This window comes from Caretta caretta, chromosome 7 (assembly GCF_965140235.1).
Source record: "Caretta caretta isolate rCarCar2 chromosome 7, rCarCar1.hap1, whole genome shotgun sequence".
NCBI lineage: Eukaryota > Metazoa > Chordata > Testudines > Cheloniidae > Caretta > Caretta caretta.
Window position 1 is genome coordinate 121,264,141 of NC_134212.1, and position 26,858 is coordinate 121,290,998.

The 26,858-nt window shown below is 45.6% G+C and overlaps 1 protein-coding gene across 6 annotated transcripts in view; it reads left to right on the top strand.

Moving 5' to 3' along the window:
- The window catches only part of SH3PXD2A (SH3 and PX domains 2A), a 388,224-nt gene that overhangs the window by 315,833 nt on the left and 45,533 nt on the right, over positions 1-26,858 (top strand). The gene's annotated exons all lie outside the window — the stretch shown is intronic.

Sequence of the window (26,858 nt, forward strand, 5' to 3'; positions counted from 1 at the left end):
GTATGCTCCAGTGTATGGCTGAGCTGCAGCAAAGGCAGCTGGAGCACAGACTGCCACTGCAGCCCCTCTGTAACCAACCACCCTCCTCCCCAAGTTCCATAGCCTCCATACCCAGACGCCCAAGAACACGGTAGGGGGGCCTCCGGCCAACCAGCCACTCCACCACAGAGGATTTCCCAAAAAACAGAAGGCTGGTATTCAATAAATTTTAAAGTTGTAAACTTTTAAAGTGCTGTGTGGCATTTCCCTTCCCTCTTCCACCACCCCTCCTGGGCTACCATGGTAGTCATCCCCCTGTTTGTGTGATGAATGAATAAAGAATGCATGAATGTGAAGCAACAATGATTTTATTGCCTCTGCAAGCAGTGATCAAAGGGAGGAGGGGAGGTTCCTTAGCTTACAGGGAAGTAAAGTGAACCAAGGGGCGGGGGGGGGGGGGTTTCATCAAGGAGAAACAAACAGAACTTTCACACCGTAGCCTGGCCAGTCATGAAACTAGTTTTCAAAGCTTCTCTGATGCATATCATAGAATATCAGGGTTGGAAGGGACCTCAGGAGGTCATCTAGTCCAACCCCTTGCTCAAAGCAGGACCAATCCCCAATTAAATCATCCCAGCCAGGGCTTTGTCAAGCCTGACCTTAAAGACTTCTAAGGAAAGAGATTCCACCACCTCCCTAGGTAATGCATTCCAGTGTTTAACCACCCTCCTAGTGAAAAAGTTTTTCCTAATATCCAACCTAAACCTCCCCCACTGCAACTTGAGACCATTACTCCTTGTCCTGTCCTCTTCTACCACTGAGAATAGTCTAGAGCCATCCTCTTTGGAACCACCTCTCAGGTAGTTGAAAGCAGCTATCAAATCCCCCCTCATTCTTCTCTTCCACAGACTAAACAATCCCAGTTTCCTCAGCCTCTCCTCATAACTCATGTGTTCCAGACCCCTAATCATTTTTGTTGCCCTTCGCTGGACTCTCTCCAATTTATCCACATCCTTCTTGTAGTGTGGGCCCCAAAACTGGACACAGTACTCCAGATGAGGCCTCACCAATGTCGAATAGAGGGGAACGATCATGTCCCTCGATCTGCTGGCTATGCCCCTACTTATACATCCGAAAATGCCATTGGCCTTCTTGGCAACAAAATCACACTGTTGACTCATATCCAGCTTCTCGTCCACTGTCACCCCTAGGTCCTTTTTCGCAGAACTGCTGCCTAGCCATTCGGTCCCTAGTCTGTAGCGGTGCATTGGGTTCTTCCGTCCTAAGTGCAGGACTCTGCACTTGTCCTTGTTGAACCTCATCAGATTTCTTTTGGCCCAATCCTCCAATTTGTCTAGGGCCCTCTGTATCCTATCCCTGTCCTCCAGCGTATCTACCACTCCTCCCAGTTTAGTATCATCCGCAAATTTGCTGAGAGTGCAATCCACACCATCCTCCAGATCATTTATGAAGATATTGAACAAAACCGGCCCCAGGACCGACCCTTGGGGCACTCCACTTGATACCGGCTGCCAACTAGACATGGAGCCATTGATCACTACTTGTTGAGCCCGACAATCTAGCCAGCTTTCTACCCACCTTATAGTGCATTCATCCAGCCCATACTTCTTTAACTTGCTGACAAGAATAATGTGGGAGACCATGTCAAAAGCTTTGCTAAAGTCAAGAAACAATACATCCACTGCTTTCCCTTCATCCACAGAACCAGTAATCTCATCATAGAAGGCGATTAGATTAGTCAGGCATGACCTTCCCTTGGTGAATCCATGCTGACTGTTCCTGATCACTTTCCTCTCGTGTAAGTGCTTCAGGATTGATTCTTTGAGGACCTGCTCCATGATTTTTCTGGGGACTGAGGTGAGGCTGACTGGCCTGTAGTTCCAAGATCCTCCTCCTTCCCTTTTTTAAAGATTGGCACTACATTAGCCTTTTTCCAGTCATCCGGGACTTCCCCCGTTCGCCACGAGTTTTCAAAGATAATGGCCAATGGCTCTGCAATCACAGCTGCCAATTCCTTTAGCATTCTCGGATGCAACGCATCCGGCCCCATGGACTTGTGCACGTCCAGCTTTTCTAAATAGTCCCTAACCACCTCTTTCTCCACAGAGGGCTGGCCACCTACTCCCCATGCTGTGATGCCCAGCGCAGCAGTCTGGGAGCTGACGTTGTTAGTGAAGACAGAGGCAAAAAAAGCATTGAGTAAATCAGCTTTTTCCACATCATCTGTCACTAGGTTGCCTCCCTCATTCAGTAAGGGGCCCACACTTTCCTTGGGTTTCTTCTTGTTGCCAACATACCTGAAGAAACCCTTCTTGTTACTCTTGACATCTCTTGCTACCTGCAGTTCCAGGTGCGATTTGGCCCTCCTGATTTCATTCCTACATGCCCGAGCAATATTTTTATACTCTCCCCTGGTCATATGTCCAACCTTCCACTTCTTGTAAGCTTCTTTTTTATGTTTAAGATCCGCAAGGATTTCATCGTTAAGCCAAGTTGGTCTTCTGCCATATTTACTATTCTTTTGACACATGGGGATGGTTTGTCCCTGTAACCTCAATAGGGATTCCTTGAAATACAGCCAGCTCTCTTGGACTCCTTTCCCCTTCATGTTATTCCCCCAGGGGATCCTACCCATCAGTTCCCTGAGGGAGTCGAAGTCTGCTTTCCTGAAATCCAGGGTCTGTATTTTGCTGCTTACCTTTCTTCCCTGTGTCAGGATCCTGAACTCAACCAACTCATGGTCACTGCCTCCCAGATTCCCGTCCACTTTTGCTTCCCCCACTAATTCTTACCGCGCCCTCCTGTACTCTTCCTACCGCCCTGGTGTCTGGCTGCGCGTAACCAGCAGCCAGGCGATTTGCCTCAACCTCCCACCCCACCATAAATGTCTCCCCCTTACTCTCACAGATTTGTGGAGCACACAGCAAGCAGTAATAACAGTGGGAATATTGGTTTCGCTGAGGTCTAAGCGAGTCAGTAAACTGCGCCAGCGCGCCTTTAAACGTCCAAATGCACATTCTACCACCATTCTGCACTTGCTCAGCCTGTAGTTGAACAGCTCCTGACTACTGTCCAAGCTGCCTGTGTACAGCTTCATGAGCCATGGCATTAAGGGGTAGGCTGGGTCCCCAAGGATAACTATAAGCATTTCAACATCCCCAACAGATATTTTCTGGTCTGGGAATAAAGTCCCTTCCTGCAGCTTTCGAAACAGACCAGAGTTCCTGAAGATGCAAGCGTCATGTACCTTTCACGGCCATCCCACGTTGATGTTGGTGAAACGTCCCTTGTGATCCACCAGAGCTTGCAGCACTATTGAAAAGTACCTCTTGTGGTTTATGTACTCGGCGGCTTGGTGCTCCGGTGCCAAGATAGGGATATGGGTTCCGTCTATGGCCCCACCACATTTAGGGAATCCCATTGCAGCAAAGCCATCCACTATGACCTGCACATTTCCCAGGGTCACTATCAGCAGATCTTTGATTGCGTGGGCTACTTGCATCATAGCAGCCCCCACGGTAGATTTGCCCACTCCAAATTGATTCCCAACTGACCGGTAGCTGTCTGGCATTGCAAGCTTCCACAGGGCTATCGCCACTCGCTTCTCAACTGTGAGGACTGCTCTCATCTTGGTATTCATGTGCTTCAGGGCAGGGGAAAGCAAGTCACAGAGTTCCATGAAAGTGCCCTTACGCATGCGAAAGTTTCACAGCCACTGGGAATTGTCCCAGACCCGCAACGCTATGCGGTCCTACCGATCTGTGCTTGTTTCCCAAGCCCAGAATCGGCGTTCCACAGCATGAACCTGCCCCATTAGCACCATGATGCATGCATTGGCAGGGCCCAGGCTTTCAGAGAAATCTGTGTCCATGTCCTGATCATTCACGTGACCGCGCTGACGTCGCCTCCTCGCTCGGTATCGCTCTGCCAGGTTCTGGTGCCGCATATACTGCTGGATAATGCGTGTGGTGTTTAATGTGCTCCTAATTGCCAAAGTGAGCTGAGCGGCCTCCATGCTCGCCTTGGTATGGTGTCCGCACAGAAAAAAGGCGCGGAACGATTGTCTGCCGTTGCTCTGATGGAGGGAGGGGCGACTGACGACATGGCTTATAGGGTTGGCTTACAGGGAATTAAAATCAACAAAGGGGGTGGCTTTACATCAAGGAGTATTTCAGGCAGGACTTCACGGAGGGTTCCAATAAGAAATGGTGCATCTAAGTAATTGTTCTTATTGGAACAAGCAGGTTCGTCTGGCCTCTGATTGATACATGGCTAGATTTACCTCGCTGCACCTTCTCTGTGAGTGACTGCAGTGTGACCTAGAGGAATGAGTCCCCTAGATGGGGGAGGGGGGGAAGCAAATGAGTACAAAACAAATCTGGTCTATTTCTTGTTTTGATCCACTCCATCTATGTTTTACATCTTTGGCTGGCAGCAGACGGTGCAGAAGGACTGCAAGCCATCCACATCTCTTGCCTGCCTGGCAGAAGATGGTACAGTAGGACCGCTAGCAATCCGTATCGCCTGCCTGCTCGCCATAAGATGGTTCAATAGGACTGACTGCAGGACTAAAGAGAATGACCTGGTCAAGTCACTCCAAATTTAGTTCCTGCGCCCATGTCTTCCCAGGTGCTCCTGATCGACCTCACATAGGCGACCAGGAGCACTTCGGACATGACAATGACAGTTACCAGTCCTACTGTACCGTCTGCTGCCAGAAGGCAATGGGTTGCTGCTGCTGTGTAGCAATGCAGTACCACGTCTGCCAGCACCCAGGAGACCTACGGTGACGGTTACCTGAGCGGGCTCCATGGCGTCTGCACAGGTAACTCAAGAGAAAAGGCGCGAAACGATTGTCTGCTGCTGCATTCACAGAGGGAGGGAGGGAACGGGGGCCTGATGTTATGTACCGAGAACCACCTGCGACAATGTTTTAGCCCCATCAGGCCTTGGGATCTCAACCCAGAATTCCAATGGGCAGCGGAGACTGCGGGAACTGTGGGATAGCTACCCACAGTGCAACACTCCAGAAGTCAACTCTAGCCTCGGTACTGTGGAAGCACTCCGCCGAGTTAATGCACTTAGAGCATTTTCCGTGGGGACACACACACTCGAATATATAAAACCGATTTCTAAAAAAAGACTTCTATAAATTCGCCCTAATTTTGTAGTGTAGACGTACCCTAAGGCTGTTTTTCAATAGGAAAGTAAATACTGTGTTGCATTTTTTGGAACAAACTTCCAGACAATTCCCCATTTATGACGTGCATTGAGTAGACTTTGGGAGCTCTTGGGTTTTAATTACAGTTGTATCAAGTAGACCTATTCAGATTCCTTATTTACAAGTCAGATGTCGTTTTTGTTTTAAACTGCCAGAACAATGTTTCTGTGGTTTGTGTGTGAGAGGCAAGCAGTGATATGAGGCTTTGCTTCCAAAGTGCTTTAAAATCTAAATCGACTATACTTCCATCTCCTGTCTTGTCTGTTTTACACCTCTGGGAGAAGGAAGGAGGCAGTAAAACAGATTAAGTGACTTGCCTGAAATCACACAGGCAGTTTATGGCAGAGCTGAGAACTGAACCCAGAACTCCAGTGTTCTAACCACAAGACCCATCCTTCTCCTCTTAATGTGGCGGGGGGGACCTGTCTGTTCTCAGTGGATTCTACTCTGAAATTCAGATATTCAGATGCCATTGTTCAAGTATAATGTAAAGAAGAATACAGGCATCTGTTAATTCCCTCCACATACTCTAGCCATCTCCCCTAGACGTATAGTCTGTTCATCGGACTGCATGCAGCCTGTGAATTGTAAGTAAATCTTGGATTCTCTGATTTCAAACCCTGAATATCTCACAAATAGCAAAATGAATCTGGTGGCTTCCATTCTACTCCGACAGTCCAAACAAAGGAAAATTCACATCCAACGTAGCACAGTTCCTGTTTGCTGCTCCATAAAGGCCTAGAAGCTGAATACCAATGGGGTGCTGCATAGAGGGTTGCCAACCCTCCAGGGTTGTCCTGGAGTCTCCAGGATTTGAAGATTAATCTTTAATTAGATTATTTGAGTAAACCTCCAGGAATATGTCCAACCAAAATTGGCAACCCTAGCTCCCTGTTGGAATTTGAGGTGCATTTTAGAGGTGGAGGTTGCAGGCCCAGAGTTGGAATAGCAGTAGGTGGTGCAGGGAAGGAGTGGGGTGCATCAGCAAAGGGGTGTGTGTTTGGAAACGTGGCGAAATCCAGCTCTGACTAATCCCCTGTTCCACTGACTTCAATGTGTATCAGATGAAAGGGGAGGAGGTGATGCTCTGAGCTTCCCACTTCCACAAACACAATCTTCACCACCATCACCCCCCACTGGAGGATTAATTTGAAGTGGGAAGTCCCTTTTAAAAGAATAAACTTGGTGTCTCTAGATCATCTCTGAACAGGTTTAGACTCTCCTTGCTCTGCTCTGTTTGCTATCTTATATATTGCGTGTGTGTGATAGAAGTCTTGTACATTTTTTTTTCTCATTCATTCAGGACTGCATTACTCTTTCCCCATGTCATGGATGATTTATTCTTAATGGAAAGGAATAAATAAAGCCCCATGGTGATATGTCTTGTCTCTGTTCTGTGAAATGCGTGGAGATTGACAGCATATCTGTGCCACATTTCATTAATTTGTCTCACTAACCTCTGTTTAGCACCAGAATATCAGTCTAGCAGATCACTGCCAGCAAACGTTCTGTGGTTGCTTACTTCCAAGTCAGGCTTTTTGTTTGCTCAAATGTGGCGAGGCAGCAAGGAAACTGGAATGTTGAAATACTGACTTATTGCACATCAGCTCTGACTGCCTTGAGGAGGATGGCTACAGTAAGTGTTTCTGAAAGGCCAGGCTATTACACTCAGTTTGTGAGGATGTGGAGCAAGTGTACCAAAAAATTATTGCAACACTGTGGCTTTGTGGAAGAAACATTCCAGTGGGCTCACCCAGGTAGAATCCAGTAGGCTTTGGGAATCTTAGTTCATAATGGGAAGACAAAATAATTAATGCTAGGAATAGTGGTAGCAGTTTTCACCAGCACTTTTCACCAGAGAACATGCGATCAGTCCTTCTTCAGTTTCTAAGAAACCTAAAACTTTAATTTTTTAAATAATTTGTCTCTGGTTGCCAAGAAAACATGACTCAGTGCTGCCTTCCAGAATCTGCAGATGGTTGAAACCAGGACCCTGAGAGATGTGACTTACCCCACTTCTAAATTCCAGAAGATCTGAAGCATGTCGGTGGGTTTTTAAAAAAAAAAAAAAATTTCACTGCTCATCCCTTTTGGCAGAAAGTCTGACTGTATGAACCTCAAGTAGAGCACCACCACATCACCCCCCACTCTTACCATCACTACAAATACTAATAAAACCCTGTCATGGGGGGCGGGCGGCTACCACTGCTTCCCGGCTCCACACATGTGCTGCCACATCCCGCCAAGGAAGCTTATTCTTTTATAGCAAAGGTTAAACAGAGCACAATCTGGCCCCTAGGCTTCAGGGCCACCCCTCCCAGGGGTCTGTAACTCCAGCTCCAGGCATTCCACTTGCCTCAGCCAGCTCTGTTCTCCCGCTGCCCCCTTGGACCAACAGCTGAAGGGTTGCTCCAGGGACTCACTACAGGAGTTAGCTCCACTCCCGTGAGGCCTTTGCTGCCCAGAGCTCAGCCTGCCTCAGTCCTTTCTTCCTAGCTGCCTACTAGTAACCCTTTACAGGCCTAGGTGTAGCCCAGCCCTCTTTAATTAGCTGGATTAGGCTCACCTGCTCCAGCCCAGGGGAGCTGGGCTCAGTCTATCCACAGACCAGCTACGTATGTCTTTGTTCAGCACAGCCCAGTTCATTCATTGGTGTTTGTTAACAAGCTGGCTGTTCTGTAGGCTGCTGGTCATCACTCTGGCACTCATTTCCTAAGCTGTCACTTCCTACTTTGTGTAGTCAGCTCTCTGAGACATGGCTCACCAAGGCCCCTGGAGAACATGATTGATTGGAATGGAGCTGAGAAGAAAAGCAATGAAGCGGAGTCAGAGGAAAAGCCGACCATTCAATTAGGTTTACTTCAGTGTTTGTAGTAACATACCACATGGGTTTGTAATCTTGCTAGCTAAGCAGGGTTGTGCAGGAGCTATATTTGGATGGGGGATCTTCAAGAAACATCCAAACACTTCAGGAAGTGGGAACAGGAATTTGGTAGGTGGCCATCTGTCCAAGTCTGCATTAAAATTATACTTCAGAGCTGGTAGTGCTCTGGGATGCTACCAGCCGCCATCTTTTGGGTGGGAAGGAAAATCCAAGACCTCAGCAGCTTGTGGCCACTAAGGATCCCATGAAATCTTTCACAAGAGGGATAGTGTATGTCCAGTGTTCACCCATGTTCCCAGTTGGGTTAATTGCATCCTACCTCCTTAAGTTTTACTTTATTGCAGTTGTATATTTACATTCTTTAGTTCCTGACTTAAACTGTTTTGTATAATGATGCTTTGCTCTGTTTATAAAGCACCCACAGTCCACCTTAAGGCTGCACTTTAGTGGGAGGTTGTGGGATCCCAATATACTCCTTACCTCCCTCTCTCCCTGGGGTGGTTTGTGAGGTTTATACTTTGGTAGGACGCTTCATCCAAAGATCTCAAAGGGCTCTACATAGTCTGCATTTTTATTTGCCATTAACTAACCCATGGTACATCACTTGCTGTATGTGTTCGTTTTTTTTTTAAACACAAGACTACAACTGGAGTGATTGTGTCAACATACACAGGAAGTAAATACCAGTTATTTAATACTGTGAATGAGGACTGTTTCTTATCAGCTGGCTCTGGGGTCTGTGTAGCTTTTTTTTTTTAAACCATGAGGAAGTAGTTTGTAATCCTGAGATGAGATTACTGCAAGTCTTGTTTAAAAGGTTTAAGTTTTCCTAATGAAAGTTGGAACATGAAATGTATGTTTGCTTTCAGATTAATCTATCAGTGTAAGGAAATAACTTTTCTGCGTTTTGACTATTACCCTCTTTTGGTTTGCTATGGCCTACAGAAAGCATAAAAGCCCAACTACTACTGATGACTGAGGGAGAGCCTTCATTAGGTCATGTGATAGAGGCTTGATTTATTTTCCCTCCTCTGAACTGATGTCTGTAGTTCCTTTCCTAGTGCTCTACATATGTTGTGTTGCTAGCAGATGCTTATGCCTATTGCTCTGAAACCTTTATAGCTGACACTGATTGTCACCTTTGACAATCTCAACATGGGTTAAGGAATGAATGAGTGTGAAGAATGAAATCCTTACATCCCTAAAGACGGTGTTTCCAGGTTAGCTGTGGGGACAAACTAGCAGTATAGTGTGACCATTTGACAAGAGAGAGCTTGGATTGCTTTCTTTTCCCCCTCCTTCTCTTCCCTCCCCCTCCCACCCCCGCTTCATTGTACCAGAGATGGAAAGGTCCAAGCTTGATTCTCAGATCCTAGATAAAGCTGTAGGACTGGCAGGTGGGGGAGGAATAATTGGAGTGGAGCACGTTTGATCTGGAAATCATTGAGCTGTAATAGACATGGAACTCCACAATCCTACTTCAGCAGAGCCACATCAGCATAGAACACACTTCAGAAATGTGTGGGTTTTTTTGTAAATACGCAACCTAGAAAAGGAATGCCGTGCTGTGTGAGGGGAAAAAATATTGTGTAGTTCTCCAGTTCAAGCTAGATCAACCTATTGGCAAAAACATTTCTATATTTCTTGTCTGCTATATGTATTTTAGTTTTCTGGAAGTAGGAGAGAGAAGGAACTTGGCTGTAGCCAAGGATAACGCAGGGAAAGTGCTCTGCAAGCTTCCCCATAGCACTTTCCCTGTGCACGTAAAATGTGATCTGCAGCCAGCATCCCCTGCAGTTCTACTCATGGGGCCTCTTCAGAGCAAAGACAAATTTGTGGGGGGCGGGGGGGGGGGCAACCTGAGACCATTAGACTTATTTCAAATTTGGTCCAACCCAGGTCTCCACTATTGAAAGCTTGTGCATGTATAAAATCAGGGTGTGCTATCTAGCCTTCTTAATTTTACTGATTGCCACTGTAACCATGTCTCAAAGGTGCACGCGAATCTCTCATTTCAGAATCCATTGTAGAAGATAGTGGATTATGAAGAGGAATGGTGGGGCCATGTAACAATCTAGAGTTTGAGTTCAGGGTTCAAGAGTCCCAGCTCCAGTCAAACTGGACAAAAGGACATTGTTTGAGAGCTCTAGCCCAGGGGGAGGGAAATGTCTCCTGTCAGCTGATTAATCTCTCTCGTACTGGCCCACTACATATGTACTCTTGCTCCTTCCCCCACTGTATATCCCAGCGGTTTTCAAACTGTGGATCAAGTCCCGAAAGTGGGTCATAACACCATTTTAAAGGGGTCACCAGGGGGCCAGCATTAGATTTGCTGGGACCCAGGGCTGAAGCTGAAGCCTGACCTCCACTCCCACCCAGGTTGGCAGGGCTCCAGCTCTGCTGCCCCACCCCAGGGCAGAGGGGCATGGGCTCTCCTCCCCCCGGTGGGTCATGTAGTAACTTTATTGTCAAAGGGGGTCACGGTACAATGAAGTTTGAGAACCTACAGTAGCATAGAAGGTGCATGGTTGCCTGATATACGGTATACCTGGTATACTTAGTACCACTACAGTACGTGTACTCTTCCCCCCCCGCCCCACCTTAATGGTCAACAAACGGGAATATCTTGTCCAGAGTGACTAAGTTGGATTTGTCCATGGTACTGGGTGCTGCCTGTGAGGACTAGCTGGCAAATATACAGGGACATGTACAGTATTTCCAGAAAATAATTTTGCTATGAATGGATCTTATTTACTACAAATATTGTACAATACTTGCCATTCATGGGCAGCAGGCTAAAGCCAGCCTGCTCACACATTGTAGCGTGCCCGCCTAAAGATAGATCTCTGCATGCCATGATTGATAGGCTATTTCCTTTATGACTAAAACACTCATTTTCTTAGTTTCTTTTGTTCCTGGAGCAAGCAAAGGCAGTGATCTGCTCCTTACAGATGACTTGGGTTATGTGGAATGTAGCCTGTGTCATACAAACGGATTTTGCGCTTTTTTTTTTTTAATTTCAAGAATATTTAGTGTCCAAAAAACAGTTTTGTTTTTTTCTGTTTTCTTCCCCCAGAGCGTATTGGGAGATGCCTGGAGCCTTTGGAAAACTGGGGGGAAAACCCCAGTTGTGACACCTCTTGATGCCAACAGGCCTTTTCAGTCTGCCAACCTTTTCTTCACTGTGCTATAAATCTCCCCGTTCCAGCCCTCTCTGCAGTGCTGGCTAGACCTTGGAAGTCAGACCCGTGTCTTTTGGCATTGACCTTGCACAAGCTAGCCAGTGGTGCTAACGTACAGGATTGGTCTGAAGGAAAGCGTTGGTTTTCATTTTGCTAGGAACTGGGATGAATCAGGATTGTACTGTATTTAGTTAGCAAGCCAGTCTTGGCAGAAGCGATGAGTATAGTGGGCAGTGCACTGACTTATCTTTTTTAGCGGGGGCAAGGTGTACAGGTCTGGTATATGTAAGGACTGTGTGGTGGTCTTCTTCTGTTTTGTATAGGTTCTCATACTGTACTCCTTGCTGTAGAATCTGAGCACTTTCTAGGAGTGCATTAAATAATGTGGCCAAACATGTGACAGATTTTCTCTCATCCGCTGCCTGCAGGGAGGAGCACATGCAATGGAGTGACTCGTTTTGGTAGGGTTTTTTGGTGGGTTGGTTGATTTTGATTTGGGGTTGGTTTTTTAAATTAGCAGAGCATCCTGTATATGTTGGAGTATAAAGTCAAAGAAATGTGCCTTGCGCTTAAGGAAGGAGGTGTGGTGGTTTGTGATAGCCCTTAATTCCTGGGGGAGTTCATTCCATAGATTCAGACCTGCCCCTGAGAAAGTTCGGTCTCCCACAGACAAGCTTTACCCTTGTTGTAATACATGCCAATTCTCAGATGTATTAAAATTGGCTCAGTTGCATCTCGCATTCCAATTGTGTTGACCCACAAACATCTTACCCACTTAAAAAATCCCCAGACACCAGCCAGTCAAATCTTACTAGCTATTGACAAACGTATCTTGAAGAATTTAAGTGTCCGTTTTGTTCATTTGTTTTGTTTTTGAATTTGAGGAATCACAGACTTATTAATAAAATATGTGGAAGGCTATCCGTGCATCTCTGGCTTCTGATACCATTACAAACCCATGAAATACTGTGCTTGACGTGACCCTAACATGATGCTGCAGCGTTTCCAGGACTGTGTTCTTAATACTTTCACGAACCTCCATTGTTTTATTAATGCCGTAACTCATAAACTATCGCAGTTAAGAGTTGTATATCATCCAGTCTCTTCTATTTCTACCCATTCAAAGCACTCTTAATTTTCCAGAAATACCAGGAACTGCAATTTCAGTCTCTGTACAACAGTGGTAGGACAAAATACCTATATCAGGAGGGAAAGCGTACTAGACATGTAATGAAACGCTCTGAGAAATTAAATCCAAGCAAGCTGGATGTTAGGCCAAAACACACAGAGTATATGGGCAGGGCTCTGCAGTCCAGGGCATTTCTGAAAGCAATCTGGCTAATTCGGCTAGCGTTCCTTCAGGGGAAGTTCACATTGCAGTGGTCATTAAGACATCCTCTCACGGGGTGAAATACGTGCTGCAGACCTCCCACACCAGCTCAGCTGTCAGCATCAGAGCTGAATTGTAGCCGCCAGGGTAAGAGGTAGCGAAGGCACATGTGAGAACTGTACTAGACGGGAAACAGAGGCCTCGGTGTATGTGGGCAGTGGAGGTGCAGCAAGAGGACAGAGGAGTTGGGGGGGGAGGGATTAAGATCCTGAATCTGGAACCAAACATCGAAGAGGCTTTTATATATTTTTTTAAAAACTACTTTAAAAATGCCAGGTCTTGTTACAGGTAGGGGAGCACCCTAAATTCAGGATTCTGACTTTTCCCTTGCTGCTGTTCACTACCTCAATAACTCCTAAAGCAGAGTAAGGAATTCAGCTCCCTCTCTGTTAGGCCTTAGTGGGATTATCAGCTGTTGCTGGAGACCCATAAACCCGATCTCAGCTCTTGGCCTTTCATTCCACCTCTTTTAACAGTTAACCGCTCCATAAAGCAAAACATTCACTGGCAATCAAAACAGGCAAACCTAACTAAACCCAGCCCTCCCAAAACTCCCCCTCTCAAAAAACCCCCCAAAAAACAAAAAACAAACTTTTTTAACACTGTTTCCATCACCAAATTAAATAAAGTTGCTTTAGACTCTGCTCTGTGTTAAAACACGGCTTTGTTTTTGAATACTCCCTAAAGAGAGAGACAGAGAGAGAAAAAAACAATATTTCAAAGAGGACTCTGCATGTGTTTCCTGCTGAGGGTGTTCTGTGAGGGCTGGCTGCTTTCAGGCTAATGTTTCTGCTACATTTTTGCAGATCCTCCTGGTGAATATCCGTTGTTTGAACTTTATAGCAAAGAGCGGGGTTGTGCTTCTCTGTCTGTTTTTCATGGATGTGATTTCTTCACTATGTGCATAACTGGCTGTCATAAATGTAAAGGGAAGGGTAACCACCTTTATGTATGCAGTAATATAAAATCCCTCTTGGCCAGAGGTACAGAATCCCCTTACCTGTAAGGGGTTAATCAGTTCAGTTAACCTAGTTGGCACCTGCCAGAAGGACCAATGGGGAAAAGATACTTTCAAATCTGGAGGGGGAGGAAGCTGAGGCTTTGTTTTTGTGCTCTGTATGTGTTCTCTCTGGAGACCGAGACCAGGCAAGTAATCCAGCTCCTACTGAATGATACATCTACACTTACAGAAATAGTAAGTAATAGCAAGGAAATGTGTTAGATTATCTTTTTGTTTTAGCTTGTAAATTTTCCCTGTGCTAAGAGGGAGGTTTATCCCTGTTTTTTGAAGTTTTGCCCAGAGGGGAATCCTCTGTGTTTTGAATCTGATTACCCTGTAAAATTACCTTCCATTCTGATTTTACAGAGGTGCTTCTTTTATTTTGTATTAATAATAAAGTTCTGTTTTTAAGAACCTGATTGGTTTTTAGTGTCCTAAAAACCCAAGGGTCTGGTCTGTGCTCACCTGGTTCCCCTATTTGGTTCATAGATTATTCTCAAGTCTCCCCAGAAAAAGGGGTGAAGGGCCTTGGGGAGATATTTTAGGGAAACAGGAACTCCAAGCGGTCCTTGGTGGTGGCAGCAGTACCCATCCAAGGACAAGGAAGGATTTTTGCCTTGGGGAAGTTTTTAACCTAAGCTGGAAGAAATAATCTTAGGGGGTCTTTCACATGGGTCCCCACATCTGTACCTCAGAGTGGGGAGGGAGCCCCTGACACCGGCTCATGGCAATTACTGGTTCTGTGGATGAAGGGAAAGCAGTGGATGTATTGTTTCTTGACTTTAGCAAAGCTTTTGACATGGTCTCCCACAGTATTCTTGTCGGCAAGTTAAGGAAGTATGGGCTGGATGAATGCACTATAAGGTGGGGAGAAAGCTGGCTAGATTGTCGGGCTCAACGGGTAGTGATCAATGGCTCCATGTCTAGTTGGCAGCCAGTATCAAGTGGAGTGCCCCAAAGGTCGGTCCTGGGGCCGGTTTTGTTCAATATCTTCATAAATGATCTGGAGGATGGTGTGGATTGCACTCTCAGCAAATTTGTGGATGATACTAAACTGGGAGGAGTGGTAGATACGCTGGAGGGGAGGGATAGGATACAGAAGGACCTAGACAAATTGGAGGATTGGGCCAAAAGAAATCTGATGAGGTTCAATAAGGATAAGTGCAGGGTCCTGCACTTAGGATGGAAGAATCCAATGCACCGCTACAGACTAGGGACCGAATGGCTAGGCAGCAGTTCTGCGGAAAAGGACCTAGGGGTGACAGTGGACGAGAAGCTGGATATGAGTCAGCAGTGTGCCCTTGTTGCCAAGAAGGCCAATGGCATTTTGGGATGTATAAGTAGGGGCATAGCGAGCAGATCGAGGGACGTGATCGTTCCCCTCTATTCGACATTGGTGAGGCCTCATCTGGAGTACTGTGTCCAGTTTTGGGCCCCACACTACAAGAAGGATGTGGATAAATTGGAGAGAGTCCAGCGAAGGGCAACAAAAATGATTAGGGGTCTAGAACACATGACTTATGAGGAGAGGCTGAGGGAGCTGGGATTGTTTAGCCTGCAGAAGAGAAGAATGAGGGGGGATTTGATAGCTGCTTTCAACTACCTGAAAGGGGGTTCCAAAGAGGATGGCTCTAGACTGTCCTCAATGGTAGCAGATGACAGAACGAGGAGTAATGGTCTCAAGTTGCAGTGGGGGAGGTTTAGATTGGATATTAGGAAAAACTTTTTCACTAAGAGGGTGGTGAAACACTGGAATGCGTTACCTAGGGAGGTGGTAGAATCTCCTTCCTTAGAGGTTTTTAAGGTCAGGCTTGACAAAGCCCTGGCTGGGATGATTTAACTGGGAATTGGTCCTGCTTCGAGCAGGGGGTTGGACTAGATGACCTTCAGGGGTCCCTTCCAACCCTGATATTCTATGATTCTATGTCCTTCGAGCACCTATCTCTACTCTGTAAAGAGCAATGTGTGTATAGAATGTTTGGTCAGGATGTAAGCGACCTTAGCTGCTGCCAGGTGGACAAAAAACTATCCTGTAACCAGGAAAACTGTATAACATGACTACCTGGTGGGTACCGGTCTGCAAAGCTGTGCTCTGGAGACTTGTAGTCTACTTTTCAAATGGCAATACTGCTGGTGGTGATGATATCCAAAAAGAATACATTGGCCACATTCAAAAAAGATATGAGCCTTCTGACTTTTTTTCCCCCTGCCCCCTCTAAAATTTCCTGTAATTGTCCTGTCATTCCCACCCATTATTGTCGGTGCAGTGGTAGCAGATCAAGGTTTCTTGACCTGTCAGTCATGACTCCCAGTGGGGTTAGCTGTTTCTTGTCGCATGGTGGGGGAATGAAAGGGGAGAGAGAGACGAGCTTGCTCCCTCTTCCTGCCCCTGCCCCTCTCGTACCAGAAGCATCCTGTTGTGATCCATGGGGAACTGCCTATGAAATGCCCTATGAACCAGCACAACCTTTGAAACATCACGGGGTTCACTGGTAGCATGGGCTAGTGAATTGAACGCAAGATGTCAGGGGTTCTAATCCCAGCTCTGACCCTGACTTGCTATGTCATCTTGGGCAAAATTTTATTTCCTCATGTGGAAAATGGAGATGATGTTAGAGCAGGCTGTGTGTCTGTAATCAACGTTTCTGAAAGATTGAGATCCCAGGATGGAAAGGACTGTAGTAGGGATAAGCACTTGACACCAATGCTTTGGGAATTGGCACAACGGGTTCTGGAGCACAGCTGAGCTTGACTAATTGCATGGAGCTGAATCTTGGGTTTCTGGGGTTGATTATGGGGATGCAAACATTGAGAGACCCTGTGGCTGATATTTAAATACTCCAAGCAATGCTTTAGCCACAGGGTCTCTCTCTCTCCCTCCCCCTCGCCCCGTGTTAGATCTTTGCCTTCTATTTAAAAAAAATGCTTCTAACCTAGAAGTTGGCCATAACCAAGTCTGCAGTGAGTGCAGCCTGTGAAGTGCTGTTGTGTATTTCAGAGATGAAAGCCGCCTTTAATATTTCACCAAGTTGAATAATTTATTCTGGGGCTAGACACCTCCTCTGCACGGTGACTAATGGTCCAGCCTCTACCCTAAACTACTGCAGCCAGCTCCTTGTTTTAAAAGTGCTCTGGCACCAACTGCCATTTTAAAAAATGGAGATTTGTCTACTTAAGAATTGGGTTGATTGGGCAAAATCCTAAGGAGAAAGTGTCACTTTAAAAACATTGTTTTATATGTTGTATGAGTTTTAATGCTGATGAAAGATGCTGGACTGATAGTCCCCTTATTAGCAGAATTTAGCTAGCAGAGATCATGGAAATCTCCGTCAATGTACAAAAATTAGATTAGATTACTAAGAAGTGGGTGTGAGAGTGGATTTAATGCTGCTGAACTCTCATTACTTCCCATTTCTGATGCTCATGACTTCCATGCCCTCTGTTGCTCCTGCATATTCTCTGAAGATTTGCCCTGAGAGTTTGCTAGATCTGTGTGCCAAACAATGAATCTTAATCTATTCCCTTCTCATATATATAAAAAATGTCTTGCTCACTCTCACTCTCAAAGAAGTATTAGAGAACTGTTATAGAACTCCAGAAAAAGGAAAAAGTATCTGAAATAACTGTGTCTTGGAATTATCGTTACCGTGAAAACACTCTTAAGATTGGTCAAGTCGTTCTCAGCCTTGAATGAAACACACTGCATCTTTGAAGGAAAATGTCTGACTCAGAAGGAAAAGGCCTGCATGCCAGGTTTGGAGGAGTCCTGATTGCGTCTAATGAGAAATAACTCCAAGAACAGTTGAACCTGTTGATTCCGTATAACATGGTCTAGGTCAGCAGAACCGATTGTAAAGGGAGCAGTTTCCTAAATGCAAGTCTTGTGTCAAATGTTCCAGTTTGTTGCTCCAGCACATACTTTGTTCCCAAAACTTTTGGGTTTTGTTTTTTAAAGTAGTGTTGACTAGAATACATGTAACTCGCTCCTGTAGGTGAGATTCCTGCTCCTTTTTAAAATGTTGTCCCGCTCCCTGTGGGGTATAATTATTCTTGTTTACTGTGTCAAATTCCAAAAACATATACCACTCTGTCAAAGAAAGAATACTAGTGAGTGAATTTTATTGAATGTCAAAATCGCTGGCGAAATCCTTGGTTAATCAGGGCTCCACTTTCCTAGGTCAGACACCAGGTCTGCATAGAGGCTTCCCGTATACCGAAAGCACATTCTATAGCTAACTGAGCCAGGGAACCTCAGAACCCATTCTGAGATACAAAGACACCTTGAAGGCCAACCTCAAAGTGTGCAAGATAGACACTGAAACCTGAGAACATGTTGCACTGGACAGACACAGATGGAGAAATCTGTGCCATGAGGCTGCATCCACTTTTGAGGAGTAGTGACATGTAAGGTCTTTTTGCAGGAGAAGAGAGCACATCCTAAGGCCAACACGTAAAGCCCTCACCGTAACTACTACACTTGTAACTGCATCTGCAAATCCAGGAGTGGACTCACTTCCCACATGAGAAGCCATAAAAACAAACAAACCCAGAATTTAAGTCAATACTAGGTGAACGCTCATCTGACGAAGAGACAAGAGAATCCATCACCACAGTGGGCCTTAAACTTGCCAGGTTTAAGGGTCACTGTTTTTTTTAATTCAGTGGGTGAGACCTGTAGTATCCAAAGGGGAGATGGAGTTGGAGATGGATTGGGTCTTTAAATCCTCCCATCCAAAGGTCGGGGTGGAGGTGGGGGTTATCCAGGCTATTTTTTCTTACTGATTTTTAACATTTTACATTTTAATGTTATGTAAAAAGTAAACTTTCTTTCTTAATTTCCCTTTAATTCTCCTTTTGTTTTATGACCTATTTCCATTATTTTCCCCCACACCCTTAAGAGAACTTTTAGAATGGCCATGTTGTATAGGACTATTGGCCCATCTAGCCCAGTGTCTGTCTTCTGACGGTGGTTAGTGTCGGATGCTTCGTAGGAAATTAACACAACAGTGCAATTTCAAGTGATCCATCCCCTGTCATCCAGTCCCAGCTTCTGGCAATCAGAGGTGTAGGAACACCCAGAGTACGGGGTTGCATCCTGACCATCATGGTTAATAGATCCATCAATGGCTATCCTCCATGAGCTATCATTCTTTTTTTAACTCACTTATTCTTTTGGCCTTCACAACATTCCCTGGCAATGAGTTCCACAGGTTGACTGTGTTGTGTGAAGAAGTACTTCCTTGTGTTTGTTTTAAACCTGTGCCTATTAATTTCATCAGGTGACCCCCTTGTTCTTGTGTTATGTGAAGTGGTAGGAGTGGGAACATAGATCTTCCTCATATGGGTGGTAAACAAAATTTTGGAGAGAGCGATGGTAAATTTTCATGCATTGCCAGAGGTGAAAGTAAGCCGGAATGCCCCGGTATGGTGTACTGGTAAGAGCCGGAGCGCTGTACCGGGATCAGCTTTCTCAGAGGGCAATTTAAAGCCTTGGGGTAGCAGCGGCGGGGCTGCGGCAGTGATTTAAAGGGCCCCGGAGCTCCAGCCGCTGCTACCCCCCCAGGGGCCCTTTAAATCCCCGCTGGAGCCCTGCTGCCTGAGCCCTGGGGTAGCGGTGGTGGGGCTCCGGAGTGGATTTAAAGGGCCAGGGCGGTAGCGGTGGCTGGAGCCGGCCCTTTAAATCCCTGACGGAGCCCAGCCGCCGCTACCCCAGGGGCTCAGGCAGCAGGGCTCCGGCGGGGATTTAAAGGGCTCAGGGCTCTGGCCGCTGCTACCACAGCAGAACCCCAGGCCCTTTAAAGCTCTGCCAGAGCCCCGGGGCAGTGGTGGCAGCCGGGAGCCCCCAGGGCTCCTCAGTGATTTAAAGGGCCCGGGGCACTGCTGCAGTAGTGGCAGCTGGAGCCCTGGGCCCTTTAAATCTCCCCCGAGCCCCAGGGCTCCTAGCCGCCTCTGCAGCTGGTAGCTCGGGGGTGATTTAAAGGGCCCCAGGCTCCCAGCTGCCACTGTCGCAGCTGGAGCCCTGGCCCTTTAAATCAAGATTTAAAGGGCCCGGGTGCCTCTTTCGGGTAAGGCCACGCCTCTTCCAGTTGAGACCATGCCCCCTGCTCAGGGCTCTGGTGTACAGGTAAGTCCTCTAACTTACTTTCACCCCTGTGCGTTGCCATCCTAACACATGAGTTGGTAGCCATGAATGAATGACTGAGGTAATAGATTGTGGAGCCTTTATCCCTCGGTAACCGATGCAGATCCAGCCCATGTTCCTGACATATTAGGTGGCTAGATGAAATGAGTTGTCTGTCTTGGTCCATTTTCTAATCATGCCACAAAACCCAAAAACTAGTGTTCCCCCTAGTAAGCAGACTCGGCACAGACCAAAGGATTGGATGGGCCTGGGGACAAAATCCCCTACCTTTTGCAAGAAGTACTGGGTCAGGCCTGAGGCATGCTGTTAAGAGCAGTGTGCGGGGGACGCTTGCATTGCTGCTGCTGTGCTTGGTTTGTGAACACATGGAGGATTCCAGCCACCACCTTTTGTGAACAAAACTCCTATTAAAATTAATTTTAAAGGCTTGGATCACACCTCAGAGTTATGCCATCTTTGGCATTAAAGTCTGATTAGCATCTGAGATTAGGATGAGCCTCTAAGGGTTAATCCAAATCACAATGCACCGTGTAATGTTTGCAGATGGTGTGAGAGCAAGAGCTAGCCTCGTACTGTCTTGGCAGCGCACAGATAACTTCGCATAATTCCCTGCAGATGTTCCTGTAGAATGGTTTTAATAATGAATTGTGAAGTCAGGCTAAACTCCTGAACAGAGGAAAGGGGGGAAAAAACACACAAGAAATGCGTCACTTGATTCTGCTTTAGAAAAATAAGTCTCTTAGCAAAGTTCCTGTAGCAGGCAGGGTGCGGGGGAAGCATATCAGTTTGCACCACGGTAGCCCAGCCTTTGCTCAACTGAGGGCCACCTTGGCTACTTGCCCATAGCCTGCAAACCCCATGTAATTTGCACAAAATGGAGCAAATGGCAGATGTCCAAATCTCTCTCAGAGGGGGCTCTGGCCTGTGAAACTACAGTGCTCTGTTATCTAAATGGAATGTTGCCTTCTTGAACCTGTAGTCTCCATCTGTGGATTGCATTGTGAAACTCGCCTGCATTTTGCCGACCTTCTGGTTAAGTGTCTGTCGGCCCTTACATTAGAGGGGAATTTGCAACATACAGGGGTTATAGCTTGGACTTGCCATCATCAGGCCGGCTCTCAGTTTGTGAGCAATGAAGCGCCTCCCCAACTGAAGTGGAAGTTCTAGAAGTGGCTGCAGGCTTGCTCATGGACTATAGGCCTTTTCAGCTGCAGAAGTTGCTTCACTTTTCAACCAGGGTGGTGATGTAGAACATAGGGGCAAAGGCAAGGTGGCTAATGGGAACGAGCATAGGGAAATGAAGACCATCACATTTGAGATGGAAGCAAAACTCTGAGCCTACTGTGCTCAAGCCCAGGGGGGACCAGATAATCTCAGTCCCAGAATATTGAAAGAATTTGCATGTGAAATTGCAAGTCCAGTCGCAAGGATTTTTAATAAATCTGTCAAATCTGGGGTGGTACCACATGACTGGAGAATAGCATAAACCTACTGCCCGTGTTCTTAGTATGATGCGCAGCAACAACGATAATTTTACATTCCAATGGTTAAGCCAGATAATTGTGTTGGGAGTTGTAGAGGGTATTGCTGTGATGCCTCCTTTCTATTTGTGAATCGGGCATTGACTCTATGTTCCATGGTCTCTCCTGAGTGACCCCAGTCGCACACTAGAGTGTCCTTAATTTAGTTGGGGATTGATCCTGCTTTGAGCAGGGGGTTGGACTAGATGACCTCCTGAGGTCCCTTCCAACCCTGACGTTCTATGATTCCATTTGTGCAGCAGGTATCTGCATCTGCCATGATTTGCACGGATGCAGTTTAGGGTTGCCCATGAGCTTGCCTGGAGATCAAAGCCATGGATCATCTGTGTTGGGTCTTTCATGAAATGTTTATTTGTGACTGCTTGTGAACTCCATTCAGCTTTCCAAGCTTCATCAGGGTTGAAGTTGCATTGGCAAAGGTTAAACGCATGGGTCCAGAAGAGATTGTGACTTGAAGCTGTGGTGAGGGATGTTAAGGTCCTGGTGGCTGGGGTGAGACTTTTGTTTTTCACGATCCGCTGGAATTCCTGAAGGGTTGCGGCATCACAGTGAATGGATTGGGGGACAATGTGTGGCAGCCAGTGAGGTCAACTATTTAAGAAAGGGAGGAGGAATCAACCTGGGCACCTACAGACCCATTAATCTGACCTCAATAGTAGGCCAGGCTTTAGAACAAACATTGACAGAATAATTAAAGAAAATGGGATAAAATGCAGCATGTGCTTACTAAAGGCAGATGTCAGACTGATCTGATGTCTGTCTTCGATAAGCAAACTGATTTACTAGACAAGGGAAATATGGTAGATCTCATTTATTTGGACTTAAGTAAAGTATTGGGAAATTATTAATTAAACAGGAGAATATGGGGATTAGTACAAGAATTGTACGGTGGGTAAGGAACTGGCTAAAAGGGAGATCGCAATGGATTGTGCTGAAAGGAGACTAGTTGGGCTAGAGAGGAACTAGTGGAGTTCCTCAAGGATCAGCCTTGGAACCAATCTTATTTCATATTTGCATTAGTGACCTTGGCATAAAAAGTAGGAGCGTTGTAATGAAACTTGCTGATTAGACAAAGTTGTGAAGCATTGGCCGCACTGAGGAGGATCAGAATATCCTACAGGAAGAATTGGATGACCTTTTGAGGACTGGAGTAATAGAAATGAGATGGAAATTTTAATAGTACGAAGTCTAAGGTCATGCACTTAGAGACCAACAACCGTTTCTGCAATAAGCTGAGGATTTCAATTGGAAATGGCAGAGGAGAATGACCTGAGTGTATTAGTAGATCACAGGATGACTGAGCTACCAATGTGATGCGACCTGGGGGAGGGGGAGGCGCAAATGCGATCCTAGGAGGTATCAAGAGAGGTATTTCCAGTAGAGATAGAGAAGTATTAATGCCATTGTACAAGACCCTGGTGAGACCTCATCTGGAGTAATATGTACAATTCTGGTCACCCGCTTTCAAGAAAGATGAATTCAGACTGGAGAATTGCTATTAAGATGATCAGAGAAATAAAAAGCCTGTCCTATGAGAGACTAAAAACTTTACTTATTTAGCTTAGTAAAACAAACTGAGAGGGAATAACAAATTTATCTGAGCATAAACTTTTGTGAGCTATAGCTCACTTCATCGGATGCATTCAGTGGAAAATACAGTGGGGAGATTTATATACACAGAGAACATGAAACAATGGGTGCTACCGTACTCACTGTAAGGAGAGTGATCACTTAAGATGAGCTATTACCAGAGGGGAAGAACACCTTTCGTAGTGATAATCAAGGTGGGCCATTTCCAGCAGTTGACAAGAACATCTGAGGAACGGGGGGAGGGGGGAGAATAAACATGGGGAAATAGTTTTACTTTGTGTAATGACCCATCCACTCCCAGTCTCTATTCAAGCCTAAGTTAATTGCAGCCAGTTTGCAAATTAATTCCAATTCAGCAGTCTCTAGTTGGAGTCTGTTTTTGAAGTTTTTTTGTTGAAGAATTGCCACTTTTAGATCTGTAGTCGAGTGACCAGAGAGATTGAAGTGTTCTCCGACTGGTTTTTGAATGTTATAATTCTTGACGTCTGATTTGTGTCAATTTATTTTTACATAGAGACTGGTTTCAGAGTAACAGCCGTGTTAGTCTGTATTCGCAAAAAGAAAAGGAGTACTTGTGGCACCTTAGAGACTAACCAATTTATTTGAGCATAAGCTTTCGTGAGCTACAGCCCACTTCAACGGATGCAGCTGTAGCTCACGAAAGCTTATGCTCAAATAAATTGGTTAGTCTCTAAGGTGCCACAAGTCCTCCTTTTCTTTTTACATAGAGACTGTCCAGTTTGACCAATGTACATGGCAGAGGGGCATTGCTGGCACATGATGGCATATATCACATTGGTAGATGTGCAGGTGAACGAGCCTCTGATAGTGTGGCTGATGTGATTAGGCCCTATTTCCATCCCACCATCAACCTCAGCCTGGACCAGTCCATGCAAGAGATCCACTTCCTGGACACTATGGCACTAATAAACTATGGTCACACAAACACCACCCTATACCGGAAACCTACTGACCGCTATTCCTACCTACATGCCTCCAGCTTTCACCCAGATCACACCACATGATCTATTGTCGACAGCCAAGCTCTACGATACAACTGCATTTGCTCCAACCCCTCAGACAGAGACAAACACCTACAAGATCTCTGTCAAGCTTTCTTACAACTACAATACCCACCTGCTGAAGTGAAGATGGTGGGATGGAAATAGGGCCTAATCGCATCAGCCACGCTATCAGAGGCTCGTTCACCTGCACATCTACCAATGTGATATATGTTCACGGCTGCTACTCTGAACCTGAGAGGGAATAGGATTTCTCTCTATAAATACCAGAGGAGAGAAAAGCTATTTACGTTTGAAGGACAGTGGTAGCACAAGAACAAATAGGGATAAAATGGCCATAAATAAATTTAGGCTGGAAATTAGAAGGTTTCTAAACATCAGAGCAGTGAGGTTCTGGAACAGCCTCCCAACAGGAGTCATGGAAATAAGAAACCTAACAGGCTTTAAGATGGGGCTTGATATAAATGTATTAACAGGATAATATGGAGTTGCCTTACTAATTTTTAATGTAAATCTCCATTTGAGACTTAAAAAAAATCAAACCATATTTGAAGAAAAATGAATCAGTCGTGTTGTAGCTGAATGTTTGGTGGGAGGAGGGGATGAGTTATTTTGTTGTAACTAGCCAATTCCATAAATGTTTAGTCGAATCTTCTGTTTCAGGTTTTTCAGAGGCCTTCCAGGGATTGTGGGTGATGCTTAGCAGTGCAGGTGCTTCGTGACTGCTTTCATCTGACAGCTCCTCTTGGGGGCACTCACGGCAGCACAGGTCTAGCTCAAGGAATTTACAAGCTGTGCTAGGAGGCAGTGGAGCCTGGAAGCAACTTAAGCCAAACTGTGGGGGGGAGAAGAAATAACCAGAGCTTTAAGAAATATAATATAAAATACACTTTCATTAAATCAGTATTAAGGTTGAGAGCCCACATTCAAAAGTTAAGACTTCTACTATAATTTTTAAGTTGGCCACATTGGACATGCAAAGTTATAATCTAGTACTTTGCACAATTATTTTCTTCATCTGCTTCAGAGGAAGGGTTTATATAAACTCTTCCAGTCTAATTAGTATCAGCTGATTGTCAGCTTCTGGCATACTAATTATGCGTGTTCACTATAAATGTATGTTAAATTTAATATGCTACCCAAGTTTAAAAAAAAAAAATCAACGAAAGTCTGTTTTTGAAATTACTTGGCTCTGTTAACTTCTCTATATCCACTGCCATGGGTGAGCACCATGTCAGGGAAAATCTACCTCCTGCTGGGAAAGGAGAACTAAATTTAAACTCTGACCATGAATGTTGTGAAGCAAAGTTTCCAAATCTCTATTGGGCCAGAAAATGGAAATCCATGTCTGAGGTCTTAGTGGCGTTACATAGCAGCTGTGGAATGGCTGGCCAGTGGATATCGTTTCCTGGGGCGCATGATGTATTCAGTCATACAGAATAGAAAGGAGTGGGTTTAATACCTGTATATCCTTCTGGTGAAATATTCCATCACAGCTGCACCTGGAACTAGTACTGGGGGATTTTAACACCCACGTTGAAAATGTGCTTCCGTTAAGAGATAACTGAAGTTACAGATTAGTTGGCTTGTAGCAATATGCTCTACAGCCTCTTCCATAAGTAAGGCCCTACCAAATTCACGGCCATGAAAAACATGTCACAGACCGTGAAATCTGGTCTCCCTCCATGAAAGCTGGTCCTTTTTTGTGTGCTTTACTGTATACAGACTTCATGGGGGAGACCAGTGTTTCTCAAATTGGGGGGGTCCTGACCCAAAAGGGTGGGGCGGGGGGGGTCGCAAGTTTATTTGGGGGGAGCTGTTGTGGGATTGCCACCCTTACTTCTGCACTACCTTCAGAGCTGGGCAGTCAGAGAGGGCGGCTGCTGACTGGGGGCCCAGCTCTGCCAGCAGCAGGTCAGAAGTAAGGGTGGCAACACCATACCAGGCCATCCTTACTTCTGCGCTGCTGCTGGCAGCGGCTCTGCCCTCAGAGCTGGGCTCCTGGCCAGCAGCCGCTGCTCTCTAGCCGCCCAGCTCTGAAGGCGGAAGCAGCAGCGCAGAAGTAAGGGTAGCAGTATCACACCACCACACCCCCCCATACCCTTGTGACCCCTGCACAACTCCTTTTTGGGTCAGCACCAGAGGCCCCACTTCACTAGGCATCATAAAAATATTTACAAAAATAGTCCCTGTCCAAAAGATCTTGCAGTCCAATCAAATACACAGCAGATGGATGTAACAAAACAAGAGGCAATAGGAGAGGGAGGACAAGAATAATAGTGACAGTGACCCAGTTAATGTGTGTGGTTCAGAGACTTGCATATTTGTGTTTTTTATTATGGTATAAATAAATGGATGTCTCCAATCCCCAGTGGTGCTCTATCTAGCCACTATTAGCCAGCAATTTTCTGTAGGTGGCATGGTAGAAGTGGGCCTTAAAGGGGTTGGAAGGAGGCTGAATTGATGCTTTACGGACTGAGATCACTACTAAATCATTGCATGACTGTTATAAATATATTTTAACCTGTCTGTGCTTCCATTTCCCCATCTCCATAGCATAAACTACTCAATAATACCTCCAGGGTGTAGAATTCAATTACTGTTTCGATATCCTAAGGGGAGAGGTGCTCTAGAAACATTAAGTTTTTCATATTTTGTATCCCCTTTTGAAGTGATTTTACAGAAGCCTTGGTGCAAGGATTAAGAAACTACTGCCTCTGATTTTTATTAGAGACCAGATGGGGGTGAGGGAACCTCTTCTTTTATTGAACAGACTTCTGTTGCTGAAAGAGACCAGCTTTCAAGCTACACAGAGCTCCTCTTCTTGATTTTTATTGTTTGAGGTTGTTCGGTTTTTTTGTCCTTCTGGTGCTAGGGTTTGTGTGG